A 25,797-nucleotide genomic window follows, 5' to 3' on the forward strand; every position below is an offset into this window, starting at 1 on the left:
CAGGTGGGCCCTTTGAGAGGTGAGGAGGTCGTGGGTGTGGAGGCCCCACGATGGGTGGGGATTAGTGTCCTTACAAGACACCCCAGGGAGCTGCTGCCCCTTCCACCAGGTGAGGACACAACAAGAAGGGAAAGTGCCAGGGAAACACACTATTTCTCAGTTGTCTCTATCATAACCTAAGACGACCCAGGAGCAGAAGAGGTGTGGGGTGCCGACCCCAACTCTGAGACTCCTGTGCGGCTGGAGCAAAGCACTAAGCCACCCTGGGTCCAGGACCACCAGGGGGTGTGAGAACAGAATTCAGGCTCAGCAGGCAGCCTGACACCCCCTTACACAATTCACTCAGGCCAGTTCTGGCCTCTCACGCCTCGGAAGGGAGAAGGCTGACGAGGTTACAGTAGTGTTGGCGGCTGCCGCCTTCCTGCTGCTGACGGGTCACTGCAGCCCGCAGGAAGCTTTTTCTGAAGCCCATCTGCAATACGAGTAAATAAACATTAGTGACATACGAGCCCTGGGTTCAGACACTTTTCACAGTGATTTAGTATTTAGTCATTTGAATGCTCGTAGAAAACTTAAAATCACTTCTATTTCACTTTTCTCATTTCACAGCTGACGAAAGCTGCTGTAGAAACATTTCTTTTTTAGGTTGAAAGGTAGATGCTATTTATCTTTTTGTTTTTATTTGGATGCAAGTTGAGATTAAAACAAGAAAGAGTAGAATTTCAGAGATCTTTGCCTTCTTTACTGGTGGAACTATTCGGTCTAATGGCTGCATTGGCTGCCTCATGATTAAGTTACTGCTATTTTTCTAAAGAGAAAATTGATTTTGTCTTACTTTTATTATATATTTTTTTCATAGAAAAATATCCATGATGATCACATTCTCCTCTGAACTCTTGAAGATGATATTTGAGTCAAAGCCAATAATTCAACTCACGCAACACACAGATATGCCTGGAATGTTCTGTGTCCTTCCTTTAATGCCCAGCTCCTAGAACGGTGTTCTCCACATTGCGTATGTGCGTCATATATTTATAGAGCATAGCTACTAGTAAGGTTATAACAGTCCCTTTTTTTAATAACCTGGCCTGATTTTTTGTACTTTCAAACATCTCTGTATAGAATACACCAAAAATCCAAACAGATGATCACATTAGCTTAGTTTTCACAAGTTATAATACTCTTTCCTTCTGGAGAAGATTACAAGTTTCTAGGATTTTGAGATCATAATGATTGGAATTTCCCGCATGACAATCAGCTCTGTATTTTCCATGTAAAGTGCTCAATAAATGGTTCTGATGGCAAAGCAGAAATGAAAGAGACAAAGACTGAAAACTGAAACTCAGATCTATAAATGAATCAGTTCATGTGTATGTATTCTGTTCTCTACAAATATTGCAAATGAACTCAATCAATTCCCTCATTAGCTTGGTGTATCAATCCCCAAATCTCAAGAGTGAAATTAGAATTCTATTCAGAATGCTGAGGAGAGCTGAGATTTAAGCTTTCTGTAAGCAGAAATTAAACCTGCTATAATATTTTGCATTGTGCTTTTGCTGAATGCATGGCAGTTAGAGGGTAGACTTGAGATCCTCAAGTACTAGCTGAATGTCCACAGCCAGTTTATGTCCCCTTTTTCTCTTTCTTAGCCTGACTAGAGGCTTATTGATACTATTGATTTTTTTTGAAGAACCAGCTTTTGGTTTCGTTGATTTTTCTCTATTAATTTCCTGTTCTCATCCATTGATTTTTGCTCTACTCTTACTATTATTTTTCTTCTACTTCCATTGGATTTAATTTGCTGTTCTTTTTCTAGTTTCTCAAGGTAGAAACTCAAATGACTGATTTTAGGTCTTTCTTCTTTTCTAACATGTGCATTCAATGCTATATATTCTCCTCTGAGCACTGCTTTCACTACAGTCCATAAATTTTCATAGTTTTTCATTTTCATGTACCTCAAAATATATTTAATTTTTCTTGAGATTTTTTTCTTTGACTCGTGTTATTTAGAAGTGTGTTGTTAACGTTCCATGTATTTTGGGTTTTTCTGGTTACTTTTCTGTTAATTATTTTTAGTTTAATTCCATTGTGGTTTAAAAGCAGATGCTGTATGATTTGCATTGTTTTAAATATGTGAAAATTTTTATGGCTCTGAGTGTGGTCTGTCTTGGTGAACGTTCCATGTGAGCTTGAGAAGAACATGTATTCTGCTGTGGCTGGGAAAGGAGGCTGCAGATGTCAATTACACCCAGTTGATTTGGTGGTGTGGAGGTCGAGTCCTTTCTGATTTTCTGTCTGCCAGGTTTGTCCATTTCTGATAGAAGAGCATGGAAATCTCCAGCTAAGATAGTGGATTTATCTATTTTTCCTTGCCTTTCTGCCATTTTTTGCCTCTGGCGTTTCATGCTCTGTTGTCAGGCGCGTGCACGGCAGGGATCGTTGTGTCTTAGAGAGCCGACCCCCTTCAGCATTCGTAGCGTCCCTTCCTTATCCCGATGGTTTTCCTTGAAGTGGCCTCAGTCTGAAATTAATAGAGCCTTTGTTTTGCTTTCGGTTGATGAGTGTCAGCGCAATATATTTTTCTCCATCTACTTCCTTTTAATCCGTGTGTCTTAAAATGTGAAGTGGATTTCTTGTAGACAGCATATAAGTAGGCCCTTTTTTTAATCCACTCTGACCATCTCTGTATTTTATTTGGTGCATTTAGACTATTGACATTCAAAGTGATATTAACACAGTTGAATTAAAATCAACCATATTTCTCACTATTGCTTGTTTTTCCCTTGTTATTTTTGTCTTCCTTTCTTTTTTTTTGCCTTTTGTAGTTTTAACTGAGCATTTTCTAGGACTCCATTTTCTCTCTTCTCAGCATCTGGTTATACTTAAGTTTTTTTTCGTGCTTGCCCTAGAGTTCGCGGTATACATTTGCAATTTAGCCAAGCTCACCTTCAAATAACACTCCACCACTTCACGGGTAGTGTGAATACATTTAAAAAACCAAATAATCCTAATCCTCCCTCCATCCCTTGTATCATTTCTGTCATTCACATGGCTTATATATAAGCACACACATTACATATACATATAATACATATACATATATATATAAACACATGATTGAGTACATTATTGATATTATTTTGAGTAAATTTTTGTGTTAAATCAGTTACAAATGAGAAAAATATGTGTTTGTTTTACCTTGACTTATTCCTTTTTCAATGGTCTTCCTTCTGTAGACCTGAACTTCTGACTATAGTATTTCCCTTCTCTCTAAAGAACTTTCAGTATTTCCTGCTTGGCAGGTGTACTGACAAGCCCACAGCCAGTAGAGCAGCATTAACACTTACTTACTTAGAACGGCAAATTCTGGAAAACCCCTGCAAAGGGAAAAACCGGTCCCTACGCTCATGGAAATCCCCCAAGGTGAGCTCACAGACGAAAGAACTGAAAGGCACATGAGAAAGGTCAAAGCCAGAGGACGGCAGAGATGATACACCGGCAGTCGGGACGATGCCTCCGAGATGACATGCTTGAAATGTTTGAGGAGTTTCAGATAAAGGAAAGATTCCACAAAATAAGAACAGGTCATCAAGACATAAACACTAGAGTAAAGAAACAAGTAGAGATCCTAGAAAGAAATATATGCATACATTAGCTAAAACAATTAGTACTTCAGAGTGTTGCCGGGTTCTTAGGGCAAGGAGGAAAGATATCAGATGAAATCATACAAATGCTCAATTAAAACGACATCTTTCATTCCCAAGGGCCTTCCAAGTCCCTCCGTGAGCCCACCTGGGCCTCGTAAACTCAAGATCATGACTCCATGACGGCTCATTAGAGCTGCAATTAATGGGAGACAAGACAGGAAGTCCGTTATCAGTGAAGTACTTTAATGAAGACAAACTCGTAAACGTTTCTATCAATACACTTCCTTCACTTAACATCAACTTTGTCTACTTTGGGGATGATATGATGGAAGTTCCTGAAATTAGATTATGGTGATATTCTATAAATGTAATTTCTTTTAAATATACTAACACCCGTAGAACTGGACACTTTAAATGAATGAACTTTGTGGTCCATAAATTCTATCTCAATTATGCTGCTCTAAAAAGGTATATGTTCAAATTTTGCCTTTTTGCATTATAAAGATAAGGCTGCTGTATGCAAGGGCATTTCTTAGTAGGAGTTTAAGAAAATTGATTGTGATAAAATAGAAATGCTAACTTAATATTCTTTAAATATGATGTTCTCATATAGTCTCAGTGATATTGTAAAATCCAACCTGAAATTGGCTATTTAAAAATTTTACTAGGTAGTAAGTCAGATTTTTTTGTAGCTTTCCAAGAGTTTCTAAAATATTTTTCACATTAAATTATCTGTTTATAAGGAGTATTTTGTGACACAATGCAGTGGCTTTTCCTGTTATCACCTAATGAAACACACGTCTTCCAAGGGCCTCCCCGACACGCTTTCTTCTCCAGTAGTGAGCTGCTCAAACTGACTTACTGTTCTCGTCATTTGGTGCTACACGTTTTCAGAATCTTCATTTTTAACAGATTAATGTATGTCATGGTTTATTTGAAACTCCTTTCAGATGTAGAGATTCTAGTTTTCTGGTGCTAAAAAGAAAATTGTTCCGACCGCCCCAAACTCTGAAAAGTCATGAGTTCCCATTAGCAACTTTTTATAAGGACATTTTAGAGGGAAATATTTCACACTTCATTTTTTCTCTCTTCTACAATACGTGAATGTTTTTAAATTTCAAAAAGCCCTCATTGCTTGAAACATGACTGTCCTTGATAAATGAAGATTGCAGGTGATCTGCAGAAATGAAAGGTGGAAAGGCCACAGCTGAGCGGCGAGAGATGGTCACGCTGCCAAGTTTCCTTCTGCAGCCCCCTGACCAGGTGCAGGCCATCCACAGCGCCGAGTGGGCCCCAGAGGCCGCCATGAGGAGACGGGTGCTGTGAGGTCACCCAGGGGAGATTGCTGAGAATCTTCTGTAAAGACTGAAATCTCTTTCCCTATGCATGTGACCAAGGATGTGTCATCTGGATGAACCAACGCTTATATTCAAACACCTGTGTATCTTCACGTATCAAGCAATTAATTATGAAGTTTTCCTAAAGATTAGTAAACTAACTTAGCCACCTTTTATCTTTATAAGTGCCTCAGATTTTTTCCAGGGAACCTGCTGGCTAGCAGTAACTGGCAGCCAGGGACACAGTTGCTCAGCTCTTGCGGGACCCTCGCCGGAGCCCAGACGCCTGCAGCTGCCCTCACCGCCTGAGCTCAGCCCTGGCCTGCCTCCCGCCTGGGCCCCCTTCCCCAGCAAGAAAGAGGCTTGAAATCAGCTCAGAGTCAAGATGGTGCTTGAGGTCCTCCGTCCACCTCTGGGCCTGCTGGCTTTACGAATAAAGTCGCTTTCTGCGCCCCGACACCTTGTCTCAACTTACTGGCCCATCAGGCGCTTTATGAACTGGGCGTCAGGGTTTGAAACTGAAGCTGACATCTGACCTGGGCCTCCTCTTGTGCTCTGTGTGCAGGCTTGATAATCACGAAGATGTTTAAAAATAATTCTTAGCACTAAAATCGGGTGAGTGTGCATACACAAATATATACATATATGTATATTTATATAAATATACACGTATCTAAGTATATGTATGCTACTTAAGTATATACACATGTGTGTATTGCTAGATAATTCAGGGTTAACAGAATGATGTCAACTTGGGCAAAATTTGTTTACTCATTATTCAAAGCAAGTGTATTTGAAGGAGACACTGATACAATATAGTCTAGTGATGAAACTATTTACAAAGCAATACATACATGTGTGATTCAAGTTAACAAACAGTAAATTCATTGCCCAGGAAAAGACAGTAGGATGAATGTGAAAATATTAGCTGACTGTCTGTGGTTAGTGGGTTGGTGTAATTTTATTTTCTAAATTTCTAAAATTTTATTTCATTATATTTTCATACTGGTTGTGGAGATAAATACACAGGTGCAGACTGAATCATAACAGGATGAGTACATCGTGCTGAGGGGTTTGGGTCTCAACCCAGGGGCACCGGGATGTTCTGACATTACTCAGGGGAGGGGTGAGGGCAGAGCTGCATTTCAGAAGGCTCGTGCTGGGGCTGGGGTAGAGAGGAGTCTTGGAAAAACAAGAAAGAAAAGGAACAATTAAGATGTGGTGCGGGAGTGCAGTGACGGTGGTGATGCCCAGCAGATGCCCAGCAGGTGACAGCAGGTGACAGGGACAGAGAGACAGGCGGTGACAAGGATGGGACCTTGGGCTCAGAATGGGCATCAGTGAAGGGGGTGGCAGGGTGGGCTCCTCCTCAAGGATGCGGCCCACCTGCCCTCAGATGCTGGCGGGGTGCGGGTCTGTCCTGTGTTCCTGCCCTGCACAGGGCATGACCCTGCACTGAGCTGTGGCTGGCAGGGCCACCTGTGGGCCACAGGGCTGTGGTCCTGACCGTGGACACAGCAGCGGCTGGGGCTCCAGGAACACAAAGGATTAAGCCATCGGGCTGAATGTTGTTCATGCCAGAATGAAATAATAGTGTCTGCTGACCGCCCATGGCCCTGCCTGGCTTGGAAAGGACGGTGGCCCTGGCCTCTCCTTCCCAGCTGCAGCTTCCTTGTCTCTGCTTGGGGCTTCAGTGTGCTGCCCTGGATGTCCCTGCGTGTCCCAGCAGCCAGCCCTGCTTTGCCGTTGAGGAGGAATCTGGTGCATTTACTGTTGCCCGCAGTTCAAATGACCCTGTGGATTCCACTTGCTTCATACGCTCCACGTCTCTGTTGTTGGGTTGGTTTCAAGTAGATTTCTTTGGGTCTCTGAGAACAGTTGTGCGCATTAACGCAATAGTTTGATATTTCATACAAGAAATCACTTGGAAATGAAAGAAAGGTGACAGACATATCAGCATAAACATTTTCAAATTAACACCCACTGTTTATATTCATTTATATAGCAATCGCTCTCATCTGATTATTCTGATTAATTTCCATTTGTGGCTTATTTGTACAGGAGCCAAGGTGGACAGGTAGACAAGGAGCGATTAACTTGGCTTCCTGACATTGTTCTTTTCCTGTGGTCTTTTCAGAGTAATTGTAGCTGTACTGACACTAGGGGATGATTTTTAGGTCCGTGATTTACGTTTGCTTTGTGACCTCCCAGCGGATACTTGCAGTGCTTGAATTTTGAAATGCACACTTACATCTTCTCTCATCACATACAGCCTTGAGTTGCTTATCAATTTGCTTTTGAAAAGTCCCCAGTTACAGTTGTGGTTTCTGCTTTGTTGGTGTTACTTTGAAGAATTGTTCTAGAGTTTTGCCTGCAGCTGGCTTCAGCAAATGTAATGCCTCCCAATCCAATGCGGACGCCTATCTACACTCTGCTGTGAAACGCTGCTCCTCAGCCAACTCTAAACCTCACAAGGACCAACCACCACCACCACCAACACACCAGGAGAGCAAATATTCTCTGGTATTTATGATGCATCACCTTCATAGCATTTCAGTTTTTTACTTTCTCGCATCCTATTTTGTCTCTTTACAAATAGCATAACTTCACCCTAGCCATCTTTTTATGTAGCGGAACGCAACATGCGTACCAACACCCTTGTTGAATTGTGAAGAGATTATTCATACTTGACATTTTTATCCATGATTCTGGTTTAGTAATGACAGCGAGCATCATGCTAACTGATCCTGAAAGCAGTAATGCTAGGTGAGGGGGGCTGCGGTTTGCAAACGTTACTTATTTCCTTAGATAATGAACATTAAAAGCAAGGTAGAAAAGCCCATGGCTTCCGCATCCCAGTTCCATTCTAAACTGGAAAGTAAGTCAGTGATAATCAATTCTCACTTTAGAAGTAAGAAGAAAGTGGGGCTTGGTGAGGCCTGCATGAGTTTTAGCCTTTGGAGAATGGATGATTGCATGTAAGCACAGCTATATGTGTAATAATTTTATGAGTCAAAATACTCAGTTAGGAATCAAGGTACTATGGATATAATACCCAGCTAGATGCCCTCCCCAGTTCAGTAAACACCACTCAACAGACTGACTTGATGACGATGAGGTAAAAGAAGCGATCATTCCATGTGAAAAACTGGAAATTCCTTGACCAGCTAAGATGATGCTGATAAGGAAATGACTTCTGTAACACATCCTGTGGGAGAACAGGGGGACACCTGCATGATGCCGACACTCTGGGGGAGGCTGATGGCATTCAGGGGGCCTCGGAGCCTCCATTTCTTAGGAAAGTACTTAGTAAGATGTCTGTAAATTCTAGCAAAGTGGTCATTTTAAATATAAACAGCAAATACTGTAAACCCTAATTTTTTAGTACTTAACTAGTAAAAGACTTCATCAAATTTAAAATGGAAAGTTCTTGGAATTTTGCATCATTTGCCCTTCAAGTTGGAAGAAACACATTGCCTTTTGCATCAGGAGAACACGGGGGTCCGTGAGCTGGGTCCCAGTCCTGTCCTGATGTTTCCTGCTCTGAGGCGCGGTTGCTGGTGACCTTCAGTAATCAGCGTGATTCGCTAGAGCAGCTCAGACCCGCCCTTCTGTGCCCACAGCATCTGATGGAAAACCCACTCTGACCCACACACTTAAACCTGTGAAAAACACTTCTTTCTTTTTTTCACTCATTCAACAAATGTCCGACTGCCATCAAGGGGCCCAGCCCCCTGCGGGTGGCTGAGACATGGTCAGCCCCACGGGTGGGCCGGGAACGTCTCCCCTGTAATATGGGGGTGAGAGGTGTTAGACCGACGAGCACATGAAAAACAGAACCGCGCCTGCAGGAAGATGATGTGGTGCTGGGGTGACTCAGGGCACTGGGCCTTCTCCCGCCGAGGGTGATGTGAGCAGCAGGGCATGAATGGGAACCCAGGGAGGGGTTCGAGGAGACCAGGGTGCTGCCAGTCCTGCGGGGAGGCAGGGAAGGCCACAGAGGGCGCCTGGAGGGAGGGCCGCCCTGGGCAGCAGCTGGAGAGGTGGCAGGGAGCCTACCCGGACAAGCCGGAAAGCCTGCTGAGGTCTGGGCCTTCCATCCACAGGAAGCCTGCACCCAGGGACACGTGAAGCAGAGAAATGACATCAGTGGATCTGCGTTGGAAGATAAAGGGCCTTGCTGAGCAGAGTGTGCAAGCCCAGGACGAAGAGCCAGCGTGCAGAGCCCCGGTGTCCACGGCCGAGCAGGAGAGAGCAGGGCAGAGAGAGTCGGGTGTGGACAGCGGCAGGTCACAGGGGCAGCTGGGCGTCCCAGCAGGGAGGTGGCCTCAGTGGAAACAGCCTGTCGCCACCCTCCCCCAGGCCGGGGAAAGAGAGATGCAATAGGAACAACTTAGATCCACCACCCCTCTTGTCCGGCTTATCCTTGTCGGTCAGGGAGGTGCACGGGGCGGCCCCATTCTGCCACCGGGACCACCACACTGCAGGCCCCTTCCCCTGCATGGCACAGCTCCCCTCGCCCTAAGAAGGCCATACCCAAAGGAAATTGCTTATTTCTTATGATTTTATGTGCTCCTAAGAGCCAGTAAAAAATGTGAGACTCTAATTACGCCTGAATGAACGACTCTAACTTATTTAGGGAGAAAAATTGAATAAATCTGAAATTCTTTGGACTGAGTCATATTGATAAGTACAGTTGTTCTTGATCTGTGATGCCCTTGGAGCCAAAACAAGCCAGACAGGAGGGGTAATGGACGAATGTTGAAGATAAACATTAACATGCCTCTGCCTGAACTCTCTAAGAGGAAAAGAAGCAGGGATAGTAACGTGCTGGGCAAACTTCCATAAACAGGCTATCTTGCTCGCCTTTTTCATCCAAATTTTGAAGTCTGTATAAACACAAATAGAATTTTATGAAAAGTTTTGCAGTGGAGCAGCTCAATACATTCTAAGACAGCCAAATAGATTCACCGCTTTCAAATGCCCTGTGAGCTTTCTGTGCCTCCCCAAATGCTCCCTGGCGGCCATTCGGTCATGAGTTTAAGGGGTGTTTGCTGAGTTCCCATCTCTCGTTAGAAACTGTGAATGATTTGCTCACCTGTAGCTTTCAGCGTTTTGCTCAGTGAAGGGTTTTGAGTGTTGGCTACACATGGTGAATTGCGCTCAATAATAGGACTTGGTTCCTGCCATTAAGGAATGAATGGCCTGATCTATGTCTTATTTTATTACTTAACTTTAATATTTTATGACAAGTTGGAGGTAAATATGTTGAAAAAACAAGGTTTACAAGTTTTAACTCTCTAGAAACTTAAACTACTAATAGTCAACTGTTGATTTTATGGTAGTAATTGATAAAATAGCTTAGTATCTACATATATCTTATACAATCATGACCTACATTTTTCCTATGTTTTTTGAAACTTCTAGGCTACAAAGGTCATCTGAAAAGTTTTTCAAACTGTTGTTCAAGGGTCAGCTGTACAGTCACTTAGGGGTTAGAGCTTAAACATATGGATTTGGGGACAATTCAGTCAACAGCAGATGTGACATCCTACAGAAGGTGGGACAATCAGGGCAGGCCTTGGTCGGCTGGTTTCAGGGTAACAGGAAAGACGAAACGGGAAGCCAAGCATGAAACTGACTGAAGCTGTGACCCAGAGAAGCGACACCTCCTGCTGGCCAGCATCCAGCCCCACAGCCTGCTGTCCCCACGGATCCTGGGGCCAGAGTCCCTGGTTTCCTCTCAATTGAACCAAATGTTTGGGGTGAGTAACTTATTTTCTTGCCAAGTGGACATTTAGCTTTATTTTTTTTTCAGTCATGACCCAATGCCCTGAACTTGAAATTTCTGTAAACTTTCAGAAATTGTCAACATAATAACAAACATCAAAAAATATCATGTTCACAAGGTCATGATTTTGGCAAGATCTGTTTGCGTGTATGAGAAGGGGACATGGGGTCTATTCACTTACATGAAAGAGGCAGGAAGGAGACACAATATACAGAACAGTGATTATACAGAAATTCAGGACAAAGTAGGGGACTTGTTCATGAAGGTCTCAGCTCAGACTCTTTAAACCTGAGGGGCGGGAAGTCCCTCTTAATGAAATCCATAAATGATCACAAAAACACTTTACCCAGGAACCAGGAATATGAATTCAGTAATAAAAGCCTAAAGAAACTTAGAACCCACGGAAGCTGAGAACACGGGGGATACGGAGAGGAGCAGGCTCATGTCGGAGCGGTTCGCGCTGGTCTGAGAGAGGAGTCCAGACGCAGGACCCGCTGCTTTATCACAGGAACTGTGCCATTGCAATAACGGGCCATGGTGCTGACCGAGTGACAGAGTCACTTCCCCTTAGCTGGATCAATGCACACTTAAGTGAGTGTTAACATTTCCTGCCAAGGGATATTTGTCTTTACATTACAAATATTTGTTATTTACCGATATTGATATTTATTTACTCACTTATGAGCTTGTTCCTTCATTTACAAGCATTTGTTAAATGCCTATTACGTGAAGTGTACCTCACTTTTTACAGTATTGAACATAGACAAGACAGCTAATTTCCTTTATAAATTCACGGTCTAACAGGGGAGAGGAATACACACATAACACACACCCCAAGGAGGTGAGAGGGGAGCACGCAAGCACAGGATGGGGTCGGAGGGCGATGCCTGATCCGCGTGTGATCTGGAGGCTGATAGATGTAAATGTGGGAGGCGGGAACAAAACAAACACCTTTTATGTTGTAGCACAAATGAAATTGGTGGCTATTTACAGGGTTAAATTTAATGGATCAATTATTATCTTATGTTTTGTGGGCACAATAATCTCTGGCATCAAATGAATCTGGATCCATTACCAGGCTCTACTGAAAATATTACGTTTGCAACTTTCAATTTCTCTCTTTTTATGAGCATCTCAGTGGAATTGATACTGTCACTGGGATTTCAGCAGGATGCAAAATAATACCAGATGTAATGGTTCTTCTTAAAGAGGCGACTCGTGCAACTGGGCCGCGTGAGTCAGGCGGCCGAGTGACTTCACACACTTCCTCCCGCGATTTCTAACTCTCAGCTGGCGCACGTACGGCTCCCTGGCTAGGGCCTGCTTAATGGCCTCCTTTCTTAGCATAGCGATTCTCTGAGGGGCTGTACACACTTCCGAAACTAGGTGGGAAGAGTCACATTTCTGCTCTGGATTAAATACAAGCGATTAAGGTTGAACTGCTTCCCCTGTGGCGTGTGTGTAATTTTGCAAGTGTGTTATTTAAAATAGGTAGCTCTGCTTGTATTTAAGTTCATGAATATGACCCTTCTCCTTTTGGAGGCCACCACCAATTCAATGAAAATTGGTGTAATATGTCGTAAAAACCCACAAATAAAATTACTTTCAAGCTTAATATCAGCATCACTTGAATTGTTAGAATAAAATATTGCTTAAGGTGAAAGATTCCTGGGCCCTGAACTAGAGAGTCAAGGGGATCCTCTTGGGGCTGCAGCTCCCCCATATCTCCCTCCTTGGAGCCTGAGATGCAGGTGACACTCAAGAACAGAGATGTGGTGGGCAGGGTCCCGAGGTGGCACCCAGACATCTGAGCTCTAGTGGAAGTGCCTGGCGGGGTCCCATGCCCTGAGCACAGGCAGATCCCCTGACCTTGATGGGTTTGTCCCCCTGAGACCAAGCTACTGTGGGGAAGGCTGCAGGGAGATTTCCCTGGAGGTCTTGAGAAACAACCACGGGTCTCCTGCTGTGGACAGCTGCGTGGTGCGTGCCTGAGGTCCTCCTCCAGACCCTGAGGGTGACCTAGCCAGCAGCCAGCAAGGAAACTGGAAGCTCCATCCTATAGCCGCACACACGGGAGCTCTGCCCACTTCTGGGTCAGATGGGACTGGCTTCCTGGCCAATCCCCTGAGTCCAGCCTGGTCAGACCCTGCGCAGGGCCCAGCTACCACACACCCGGACTCCTGGCCCAGGAGCAGCATTTGGAGCAATGTGCCCAAATTCAGGTGAGATTTGGTGGGAAATAATTTGACGTAGAACTGTTGACAGGTGATTTTCTTACTGCAGAATGGAAAAATCTCATCCAAAACTTTCCTGGCTGATTTGTTCAATAGCTTTTTTGTCTCCAAAGACTATCCTGATTAAGGTTGCTACTATCAAAAAAGTTGATCAGAGAAACTGGAAATATTTTAGGTGACTACTTAGAAGTTCTTTCAAACTTCTAACACTGAGTCTTCTTTCTCACTTTGATTTTGGCTTTGAAAAATTCATTTAATAATTACTTTTGAAATATACCAAAAATCATATATGGTCTGATGGCAATTTATTCCAAAAATGCAACAATGTTATTTAATGTTTATTTCTGTTGCAACGACCTTCATGTATCAGTCTCTCAGAAGAGGCGTACCTTATGTGTTTGAGCGTTTTGGAGAATAGTAGTTAAGTGACACATTAAATCATGATGGAGATGGGGGACTGCATGGCATTTTCATATTGGTCCATTCCTTTAAAAATAAGCAGCAGCCGACTTTCATGTTTGGAAAATTCTATGACACGCAATATACTCTCATTTTGTAAACTGCATGTACTTCATGGCATGTTTTAAATTTCAGCATTATAATGTTGCTATCAAGATTACTGACTTTAATGTTTTCCTAGAGAATCCTTAACTCACTGGGATTTGTCTTGCCTGACGGCTTCAGCCCTGGGCAGGTTCACTATGGATTAAGTGAGACCGAGGAATGACGATGGAATGTTCTTGGGGTGAAAGGGTTTACACCCGGCTTTTCTCTTCCAGAGGCAGGTTGAGCCCTAGGCTCACATCTGCACCCAGCAGCCTGCAGGTCCGTCATCCGCCTCTGTCTCTGCCTCCTCCCAGAACACTGACTCAGTCATAATAGCTCATCGCCTTTGGGTGTGGGAGCATTAGCCTGGCAGTAGGCTGCTTACATCATCAGGTGGGGAGGATCCTGGCCATAGGGACTTGTGTTTTCCCCTCAGACTTCCACAGCGTTGGGTAACAAACTCAACTCCATGTCCACCTTTGAATACTTTAAGCCAGCTGAGAAGACAAATACCATTTTAAGCTTATAGTAGTGATGACTTCAAATTTGCAATTAATTCTGGGGCCAAGTGTCCCCCACAAGGGGCAGGATTTCATCAGAATCGGTGCTGCACTCACAGGGCCTCACTCTGTGTCTTTGGGAGGCAGAGATGAGGATTTTGCTCCTTTTTATATGGCACAGATGATTCCTTGGTGAGGACCACCACATTATACAGTGGATCTGATGAAAGCAGAGCTCCAAGATTTCCCCAGATTTCCCAGTGCTTCCACGGGTCCTAACTCCAATTAAATTTAATTAAAATTCACTTTGGTGCATTGGACAGACCTTACATGATGTTTCATAAGACATGTTGGCAATTTTTATCACATAAAAAAAGTGAAAACCTGATTTCCCACTATTACAGGAAACAGAAAATACTTTTTTTAGATGAAATAGTAAGAAGTGAGTCAGTTTCACAGCTAGGAGCATTCATTTCTCATGTTGAAGTACAGCTGTTGGGGATCAGTTTCCGCCAGTCTGGCGGCTGAGGCTTAGCTGACCCCCCCTTCACGTCAGGAGACTCTGCAGTGGTGACTCAGAGCCGCAGCAGTGACTCGGCCGCAGCAGTGACTCGGCCGCAGCAGTGACTCGGCCGCAGCAGTGACTCGGCTGCAGCGGCCCACGGGGCTGCACTGGCAGGGTTGAGGGGAGGGAGTGCACACAGATGGTAGGGCAGTTCCCACTGCTGTAAGAGGGCAGGACCAGCAGGGCACTGAGCTTAGGGGGCACCAGCACCACCAGGGGTGTCTTAGACTTGGGCTCCTGGCCTGCCCTCAGAATCCATGCTGCTCGGACCTAGAAATGAAGAAGACATGGGGCTTGACCTTAAGGAGCTCCTGTTCTAACGGAAGGGACAGAGAATCAGCCAAAACAGTCACTCATTCAAAAATATTTATTTCTCATTGCCTGCCCTGAGCCAGCCATGATTGTCCCCATACAGACCGGCATTATTTCTCAGCCATTGAGGGTTCGTGCTCTAGAAGTCCTGTAGCATCCACGTGGCACTTTCACACACACACACACACACACCTGATGGATCAAATCCTTAGGAACAAGTAGGAAGCTGGGCTTGAATCCACTCCTTCCAGGTGTGAGAGTAGCTGTGCTTGCCTGGTGCGGCCCTTACTGGCCCCTCTCCCTCTCCGGTGCCCACTGCCCGTCAGCACACTCAGGCACCTGGCGGAGTCCCCCCAGGACGCGGGTCAGGGACGGGCCTTCCACAGGCGCAGAGGGGCGTGCGCACTGTGGGCCCCTCGTGACTGTGGTTGTCGTGTGACACTGCTTCTGCCCTTGATGTTTCTCTGGCAGGGCTCCTGTGGGCTGAAATGCCAAGGGGGTGGGGGTGGGGAAGGCAGGTTGTGAAGTAGTGAGATGCCATGGTGGCAGAGCTGGCTGCTCGCCTGTGTCTGGCCGACACTTGCCAAAGCAATTTGTAGACTCATCCTTAAAGATTCTTTTGTTGTTGAATGCACTGAATTTGGGGAAACTTTACTGCTGAGAAGACATTTAAAAAATCAACTATTAGATTATTTATAAAAACCAGTGCAAATGAAATGAGGAGTATTTGCTGATTTAATGCATTTTCCTCTTGGGACTTGGCAAACTGGAAAATACTGTCTAGTTCAATGTTTCCCAGACTTCCAGAGATAGCAACCACCTGGGTACTGATACAAGATAAAGGTGGCCCAGTCTGTCCTGTGGGGAGTCTAACTCGGTAATGTCTCTGGATGCCTGAAACATTGTTTTTATACCTCTTCTGGGCTTATGTCTTTGTATTTTTTATTATGGGCCTGGAAAGTTATATTTATGCTTTTCTTAAGAAGAAACATAAGGCATATTCCATAGGTAATCATAGAATAAATAAAGCCGTAAGTCCAGAACCGTATGCCATGGTGGTAAGAATACTTCCAGTCCTGCTTCCCTTTCTCAGCGATGATGTGCTGCCCATGATGCGGAGGCCGAAAGAGCACGGCCGGGGGCTGGCGGGAGAGGTGGGTGCATGTCGGCAAGCTGCTCTCACAGCCTCAGGGCCGTCTGCTCGGGGCTCCTGTTGCACCGGATGAGGGGCTGGAGGAAGCCCAGAGGCACTTCCAGAGAAGGAGCAGGGATTCCTGGCAAACGGGAGACCAGAGGGTCACGGCAGAGTTCAGACGGGACACGTACCCGAGTGGAGGGCCAGGCAGCCGACCCCCGGGATTGTTGGTGGGAGGCATCCCGGTTTCATGGTTCTAAGCATGAACGTTGCAATTTTGCTGACTGTGAAAACTGGCACTGTACTGATGCTGGGGACAGACTTCCAGTTTCTGGGCACACACGTGAGGCTCCCAGCATATATTTGTGCATCTGCCCAAAGAGAAGAAACACTTTTCTCAATGGAGTTAAATCCAACATTACTTGAGGCCCGAGTGTGTGTGGAACACTGTGCTAGGATGGTAAAAATGAAAAAGATGCTGGCCTATTCTGAAGGAACACATGACTTAGCTTAGCTTTATAAACATAGATTTGTTCCCACATACATTTTGATTTGTACCATTAATTGTGGAACAAAAAAAGGGATTCACCTTGATAAGGCCTCTGCGTTTTCCCTCCTGCCGTCTGGGGAGAGTGGCTTCTCATGATCCCGGCTCCCTCCTGATGGGGCCCCCCCACCGGCTCAAGCAGAGCCCCATGGGCCACAGGGAGCTTCCACGGGGAGAGCTGGGGAGAAGACGTGCGTCAGACAGAACTAGGGACTGCTGTGTGCTCCACAGTAAAATCTGCTCTGTTTTGATCTCCCCTAAAGAATTATAGTAAAATAATCATTTCCAGTAAAGCCTTGTAGAGTGGATTTTCTTTTTGAGAAGGAAGAGGCGTCCCGGAGCCCTTCTCCAAGGCAAGTGCAGGGGAAAGACCAGATGTTCACATACATGCACCTGGCAGCTCCATGAGAGTTGCCGTTCATCATTCATACATCCATGAGTACATAATACGTACTGTGGGATAAACGCCTTGCCCAGAAGGTCTGCAGTGCGGTGTCTCTCGAATTGAAGATTTTTATACAAACTCTGGTGGAAAGATTGGTTGTAGAAGGTCTACTCATCGTGGGACACCATTCATTTGTGAGAAAGACTCCCACGGAGCTTTCCCTGCAAATTCTGCTGCCTGCAAAGTTTGGTCTGTGACACCAGCAGCGAGTCCCTACTTATGACTTGTTTTAAGCCTCATCCCTGGGTTCGGACTTAACCTCCAGCTCTTTCCTGGCAGCATCTCTGATAAGTTGTATTGTACTTCAGAGGCTGAGAACCAGAGCTCTTTGTAAACTAATTTAGGTGACTTCCTGTTTCTGTTTTGCAAATCAGGATTTAAATAAGGATTAAACTGATGTCATCAGGGTCCTCGAGCATTTAACCTGTTCTTGAACTGGGCAGGGTTGGGGGTGATGGTCATCTTTCTTCCATGCCTTTTGACCAATAAAAATTCCATAGAATGATTTATTTCACAAACAACAATATAGAGAAAAAAATGACAACCGAGCATTGCCGGCTTTAAAAAACAGTTTAATTGCCGGCTTTGGTATTTGTCTAGATTTCTGACTCTACACCGAGTAAAAGCAATGTGGCTTTACTTTGTGTTGTCAGCATCTGCTGCTTAAAGACAAGAGGAATTCCAGCACTGGGAAGTTCTAGTGCATCCTCAGCAGGCTGTCTCCACCCCACCAGACCACAAGCCCTGTCCTGACCTCAAGGGTCCTTGCCAGAGAGTCAAAGATACTGGAGGAGACGAGCATTCCACTGGGGGCAGGAAACGGTTGAGACCAGTTCTTTGCACAGAATGTACCTGGCATAAGATGCTCTCTGGAACCTGCAGCCATTGGTGTAAATACATTTCAATTTTCTTACAGATTCTTTGACTCTGTTATTTTGTAATTTAAAATGAACTCAAGAGGGAAATACTTTTAATAGGTAGATGCATGAGGTTTTCTTCCCTTAAAAACAGTTTAATGCTATTGGAAGAGCTGCCTCTTTGGCATCTATCTGCGCTTTAACCATGTCGTTGAAGGAAGCTAAGTCAGAGCCTGGGCCAGTCTACACATGCTGCCCTGGCGGCTGAAGCTGGTCTGCTGGACTTCCTTGTGCCTGGGTGGGGGTCCACAATGTCTCCTCTCTGCCTTTTGTTGGTCCTGTGCCCTAGCCTGGGTACGGTGCTTCGCCCCCTGTGGGATGAGCCGGGGCAGGTGTCCTTCAGATGTGGCTTCTACAGGGACTGCATGAGTCCTGAGACAGACAGGAGGTGGGGGACCTGCAGACTGTAGGCAGAGCTGTGCAGGCCACGTTAAGTGATGGTCACCCAGTGTGAGGGGCCCTTGGTGCTGCCGGACATGCAGCACACAGGCCCGAGGAGGCGGGAAGGAACACAGTGTGCAGATGACAGGGCCGGGCCATGGATATGGGGGGACAATACACTTTCTGGTTTTTATTTGTTTTTACTTTTGCCTCACTGATCCTTAGAAAACCAAATTTTGCTTATAATTAATTATCTCTTTCATCTGAAAACATGCATTTTACACTTCACTAGAAGTTTAGTTTGCTTTAGTTTTTAACTTTCCACAGTCAGAAAACTCATGCCTATGTTTGCTGAGTGTCTGCAGGGGGCTAGCTCTGCAGGGTGAGTCTGTGAGTTGAGATGGACCCAGGAGCAACCTTGCAATCCATCCAGATTGCTAGTCATGCAAATATTTTAATTAAATGTTAAAAAAAAATGTATGCCGTTATAAGTGTAGAAATCTCCACGTGCAGAAGCACAGAGCACTTGGGAGGATGTTGGATTCCTGAGGACAGTGGACGGACTGGGGAGGCCTGCCAAGCAGAAAGTGGGAACTGGGCTCCAAAGGATGATGAGTTACCTGGACACAAAGGGGAGCAGAGGCTTCCAGGCGGAGGAAAGACTCTATGACACGTGGCAGGGAGAGGAACATGCCAGGTGGACCCACTGAGCAGGTCCTGTGTGCTGAGAGGAGAGGGCCGCAAGGCCACGGTCTGAACTGAACCAGAATGTGTGTGAAAGATCCAAGATCACATTCATCGTGTCCTGCAAGAGATCATTCTGGCTGGTTAGGAGGCAGAGGAGGACAGAGGGGTTGGTGCTGGCCGTTCTGCCCGCAGGTGTGTGGGGTCAGAGCAGCGGCAGGTGCCAGGGCAGCGGCCCAGGAGACACAGAGGAGAGGAAGTCTGGGCTGGTATCACAGAGCTTTGCTCAAGCTCCTAGGCGTGTGGGCTATGGATAGAGATAGAACACCAAATTTTTGCTCAATGGATTTAAAAGACTTTTCTCTAGGAAAAATATATCAGTCATAAATTAGTATAAAATTAATCCAGTAGAGAAATCTTAACATCATTCCTCATTTTGATTTGAGAAAGATCATTTAATTTTCATGAAGAATTTCAGCTTACTAAAGAACACGAAAGGCATCGTTCTCTGCAAAGTATGGGGAAGTAATGTAAAATGCACCTGCCAAATTTTTGTCTGTTTTCCTAATTGTTTGTACATGTATTTTTTTGTGTGCTTCTCACAGCCACTTTCAATTCACTCATTTAGACACTGGACCCTGGCCCGGCCAAGGGGAGGAACTGCATAAATGCATTTCCCTGAGATCTGAACAACCCTTGCTTAAATTCGAAACAGATAGAGGCACAGTCTGAGTGTATGTTGCTCCTTCCAGACCTCCTCCTAGTAACACAGTTTTGCTTATTTTCTCATAAAGAGCATCATTTATATGACTGAGTATGTAGTTACTCATATTATTGCCACAGAAGTTTAGTTTTGATTTAAAATATCCTAAAAATTATTCTTTATATCAGTAAGATTTTTGTCTTCTGGTTATACCAACACCTTTCATATATGTTGTGCTAGTTTAACAGTGAAAAATTACTATCTCCTAGTCTATTGCTCAAGAAAATAACTTGCTGGCATGATACATCAGCATGGCATGATGCTTGGCATCCAAGTAGATGAACTAGTCAATACCAAGCTGTTTTCAATGACAAACTACTTCAGAATATGCCGTCCTCTCTCCTTAATTACTGGGTTTCATAAACCAAGGGTCTTTGGAGTCCAGTTCATCGCGGTGCTGCATCTAATGTGACGCTATAAAGCAAATTGAGCAGGACAGTTGGGAAGACATGTCTGACAGCGTGAAATATTAATCCAGGGCACTCAGTTAGGGTGATTGATTAGAAAACACAATGCCATGTTATCGAACATTATTTCATAAAATGCATTATGAATAAACACCTTAGACCATCTCCTGTAACTGAAAAACCATTTATAATGACACATATTGGTTTTTTTCTGTAAAAATTCTACCTGACTGTTTCTTTTAATCACACAAGGCACCGGGATTTTTCAGTTGACGGGTTTAATGTGAAGTAAGAGCACGAAGCCTCTGTGTTGACTGGGATTGCTTTACAGGTAGAGTGGAGTGATTGCTGAGTTTGTATTGTACCTTTGCTTAGCATTAGCATTTGACTTTACAATGACTTTAGACATAGGTGTATATTTCAGTAAAGGTACTAAAATCCACGCCTTCTGAGTCTACACGTTTCGGGGAGGTGGGGCTCATGTGTTAGAATGGGACACCCCATGGGCCGGATTCCCGCTGCGGTGTGTGCTGTCTGGTTGAGGTGGCACATAGTCAAGGCTGAAACGTCTCCCGCTCATGGACAGCTGCGCTCCCAGTCCCCTCCCGCACACCACCAGGGAACTAATCCTGAGCCAACACCCTGCCTTCCCTTTCTCACAAAGTTTCCATCCATTTTCTGTTGTGACTTCGATGTTTATAGCCCTTCTTCCAGCTTGGACTCACTCTCCATGGGAATAAGATATCTGGGCATATCTGGAGGACCAAGCAAGGCACGCATCACACATTTGTATTGAGGCAGCTCCCCAGAGGTTCATGCCCAGTGCTGGGCAGGCACATGGCTGGGCCCAGAAGCATGGCTCCAGGCATCACAGGAGAAATGCTTGGCACGCATACCCTGGGGAAAGCCAGGACTCTGGGAGGAAAGGTTTCTGCTCAAAATGCCCATCACACTGTAAACCTGGAGGGGAAAAAATTATATCCTTATTTTTACAAATTCCAACCTGAAATTTAGCATTGCTATTGTGACCATAAGAAACAAACCCCAGTATTTAAGCAGCATCTATTCCTTTGTTCCTGATGGAAATCAGATGCCTTTCTGTCCCACTGCAATTGCTGTAGATATATTAAAATAAAGTTTGTGCTCATGGCTGCTCCAAAGTCATGGTAGATAGATTAAGACTTACTGCTAGATCTTCTCAGGTAATATTAACATTATTATTAAGTGCTAATCATGAAGCACCTCTATTACTGTGTTTTTCTTTATGTTTAGACAGCAGGATTTCCATGTGGTCAGCTTCTTGTACAACCCTGTGGATTTTATTTTATATATTTAAAAACATTATTGCTAGGAAGTGCAGAGGTTTCTCCAGACCTTCAAGGGCTCCATGGTGTGAAGAGGCTCGGGGCTCTGCTATGCTCCCAGCACTCCGAGTTCAGCTCTGTCACCTGTTTGCAGGCAGCTTGGGGGTCCCGTCAGCACCCCAGCCCTTACCAACACCAGTGCCACGCACCTCGGCATCAGCAGTGATTGGAGGCAGCCTCCTGGTTCCAGATGAGGGAGCGTCTCACACTAGTGAAGGCGTGGTAGCTCCATGAAGAGAAAATAACCACGTTTTTTGGCAATCCGTATCAGCAACAAGAGAAGACGGGATTTGTAGGCCTGCTCTTCCGCATTCAAGAGCCATTACTTGGGAAGTTCAAGGGTCATTTGCAGATGAGGGATCAGCTGGGGCTGGAGGTCCCGGATAGTGAGAGAGGCGTGAATCAGGCTGAGAATATGTTGGAGTAAAGCACCCGGTGCTGCACGCAGTTCAGGAGGGCACCGGCCAGGCAGTCACTGGGGCCTCGGTGCAGCCTCAGCCGGTGAGAAGTGGGCCCCTGCTGGGCAGGCTGGGGGGCCGTGGGCACCAGCCTCTGGTGTCGGTGTGCCCATGGCGACTGCGGTTGTCACGTGTCTCCGTGGATCGGGTTTAAGGTTCTGCAGGTCTGGAACCACACTAGGCGAGCAGCGCAAGGGGCGGGGGCAGAGCGGTCCCCTAACGCTCATCCTCACGGGCTGGGCAGGACCTGAAGCCCCGTGCCGCGGTGCCCCTGGGCGCTCAGCAGGAGGGTGCAGCCCGGGGAGGCGCTGCGCAGGGGTCCACCGAGGGCCAGCGGGGGGCTGGTGGCCACCTCGCCACAGTCGGTCTGCGCCCAGGGCGGCCTGCAGTTCCTGGGTGCCCGTGGCCGGCATGCACACCGGGAGAGGAGGGTGGAGCTGCCCCCAGGCGGACCCGCACCCAGACGCAGGCCCGCCCGTCTGGGAAGCGCTTCCCCTGGAAAAACGGGAGATGCAGGAATACCGCCCGCGCCTGGGCGCCAGGAAAGTGAAGTGAGCCCGGGGGACCCTTCCCGCCTTGTGCCTGCTCTGGGCCGGCCCACCCAGCAGTGCCCCCGGGGGTCCCCGCCCCCGAGCCAGGCCCCCACACACGTGCTGCTCGCGGCTGGTCCCACTGAGGGCGCGCGGTTCCCTCTCTCGCTGGGAAGGGGCGTCGAGGGGGCCCTGCACCGGGTTTCACGGTGCCGCTCGCCTTTGCCCGCAGGAGAGAACCGGGCAGCTTCCTGAAGGGGGAGGGGAGAGGCCGAGGCGCTGCTTGAATCCCCGCCCAGAAGAGCTGGCACTGCGCGTGGGCGCCCGTCGGGTGTCGGGCTCCTGAGCTCGGGGCACAGTAGTTGCGGGCGTGTCCCCGGCGGTGCTCGGGTCACGCGGGCAGCCGCTGCTCTGACCTGCGCAGCCACCATGTTCACAGCTGGTACGTGGCTGGGCTGGAACCCGAAACACATCGGCCTTCACCCCGAGCCCGGCTGGTATCTCCGGACCTCGCCGACGCCGACTCACCCGGTGAAATGCCTCGGAGTATGAAGGATGCGCGATGCCTGACCCTGGCAGTAACGGGCAGAGCTAACGGCGCTGATCGCGTAGAGTAGCTCCAGTAGTGGGTTCCCATTTTACATCCGTACCTCCTCTTATCTGCATTACCTCCAGAGACCCCCGTAAGCGGGGGGTACACTCAGGAATTCTGCAGCGAGCCCTTCCTTCCTCCTCTGGGCTTCTGCCATGAGCGCGGCGTGGGAATGGGGTGCGGGACCAAAACAGGCATCGTGGCTTTGGTTTCCCTTCACGGACGGAGCACACACATTGTCCCTACCTGTGATAAGATTTTGTTTTGTTTTCTTTCTCATTTTTAATCTGGGGATGTTCACCTCAAATGCCCAAGACAACCTCTCATGATTTCTTATATTGTGTCCTCAATTCCGATTCTCTTTATGTTAAACTTGACACGTTTGCTCAAGTGCATTTCATTGCACATGCATGTACAAGAACCACACGCATCCTGTAAGTGCATCGGCACAGCTGAGAGAAGACGCAGAGGACAGCCCGAGACGGCTTCAGGGCGGAGGGTTCTGCACAAGACGCGAAGGACGCAGGCGGCCAGGCTTTCCCCGGTGCCCGCTCCTGAGAGCGGCTGCCACCGCCCCTGCCTGTCGCTCTAACACAACGATGCCCTTCCTCACCTGTGAGGCGCTTACTGGACCCCAGAAAATGTTCATGGGTAGAATGGCATGAGGCCCACTTCCCCACGCAGGCCGGTCCCTGCAAACTCTGGCTGTCAGTCCAGACAGCTTGATGTGGCTGCCCAGCTGGTGGGTGGAGTTGGTGGGACTTGCATGAATGGTTTTCAGTCCTATGTGGGTCGCACGGTGGGACATATATTTATGAAGAATTTTTCCTTTTTATTAAAAGGAATTAAATATCAACTATATCTAAAAGAGAAAGTCCCCACTGAGTGTGGCTTCCAGAGGAATTCTCTTTCTGAACAGAAATCGTCTATCTAACGCTGATTGACACGCAGGTCTCCACTAAGCCCGTCCCCAGACCTCTCGCAGACCAGCAGGAGCCCCGTCTAACTCCTGCCAAGGCTTCTGGCTCCCTGGTCACTGCAGGCCTGCGGATTGCCTGTTGGCGGCCCGAGCAGTGTTGGCCAATGCTTCAGACTCCCAGAAGTGATTTTCCTGTGCAGAGGTGATGTCGACAGAAACGGAAGATGTGAGGGAGGCCGACACGGATGTTCTGCTCATGCTGTTTTCTCTCCTTCCCTGAAACAATGACTATAATATGTGTTATTTGCTCAGTTTGTGGGACCACTGTAAAGAAGCGCACGGGAGTGCCTGCAGCTGCTGGAGGATTCTGACAGGTTCAGCGACTCCCACCGCCCTCTGCTTAAGCACCCCCTCCCCCTGGTATCCTCTATCTGTAATAAAATCATAAAGATAACATTTTGCCTTATTTCTCCATTTGCTAAGAACCATTTACTGGAAACTTCCAATGCACAACAACTGTGTGTAAGATTATCTATGGCTCAATTTCTAATAGTGGCATTTTGGGTGCACAGATTAACTGATAACTACATTTTAAATTATTATGCTTTGGAAAGGAAATTTTTTACTCTTCTAAAAAATTGCATCAATTTGTCATCTATCCTCAGAAAGTTTTAGAAGAGACATATTTTTTTAAATCAAAGCATATAACATTTTATTAAGAAATTGTATTTCCAGTGAGAAAATCTCATTCTCATGTCAAATAAAGTCAACAGAGATTTATTGAACACCTTCACTGAATTTATTATATATTGCAGTCCTTATGAAAATTCAAAGAAAATTCAAGAACATACTTTCTGAGAAAAAGCTTCGAATTGAGTCAAAGAAACAAGATATAAATACATGATGAATGAAATAACAAAAAACCTCAATGCCCTTTTTAAAATTCACTGCCAAGTTAATTCCTGTGACATTATTCACTCCAGCTGTTCATATGGGGGCTCTGGAAGGCTTTATGAAGGAAGTGGGGTTCCAACTAGATTTTGGGGAGACAAGAGTTTAAGGAGATAGAAGGCAGCAAAGCATTCCAGGAAAGGACCCGGCCCATGTACATTGGTAGAGAAGAGAAAGACGAGGGAGAATCTGTAGGGCAGAAGGTAAACCCCTTTGGGATCAGGCATAAGGCCAGCAGATGAAGGGAGGTGCAGACATAGGCTAGCTGCTTTGCTTGTCTAGGGAACTGGAAGAAAGTGTGGAAATTTAGAAAGAGAATGACTGTCTGGACTGGATCTGACATTGATTAGGCACGTGGTGAAGCAGGGGTGCATACATAGTTTTAGTCTCAGGATCTTCACCCGACAGTGTGAATCTGAAAATACCTATGGACTTACCCATCCTGTCAGCATATGCCACTCCGAAATGAGTCAAGATCCATGAAAAATGATTTAAAAATCAAAAACTGCTAAAGCATGTAAAGCATTTATCATATGGAGACTGAGACATCAGTGATATTTAACAGGAATTTCATGTCCACATCGGTGCTGGGCATGTAGGAGTGGATTTCTTTGGAAAGGCAGATGGGGTCAGGAAGCTATTATCCAGTAACTCTCGGAGGGATGCAAAGATCTTTTTCTCCCTGACAACGTACGCTCACAAGCACCAAATGTGTTATTGCGAGAATCAAAGGTGTGGAAATGAAGTTATGTGGGTGAAATATTAGCATTAG

This window comes from Manis javanica, chromosome 9 (genome assembly GCF_040802235.1).
Source record: "Manis javanica isolate MJ-LG chromosome 9, MJ_LKY, whole genome shotgun sequence".
Lineage (NCBI taxonomy): Eukaryota > Metazoa > Chordata > Mammalia > Pholidota > Manidae > Manis > Manis javanica.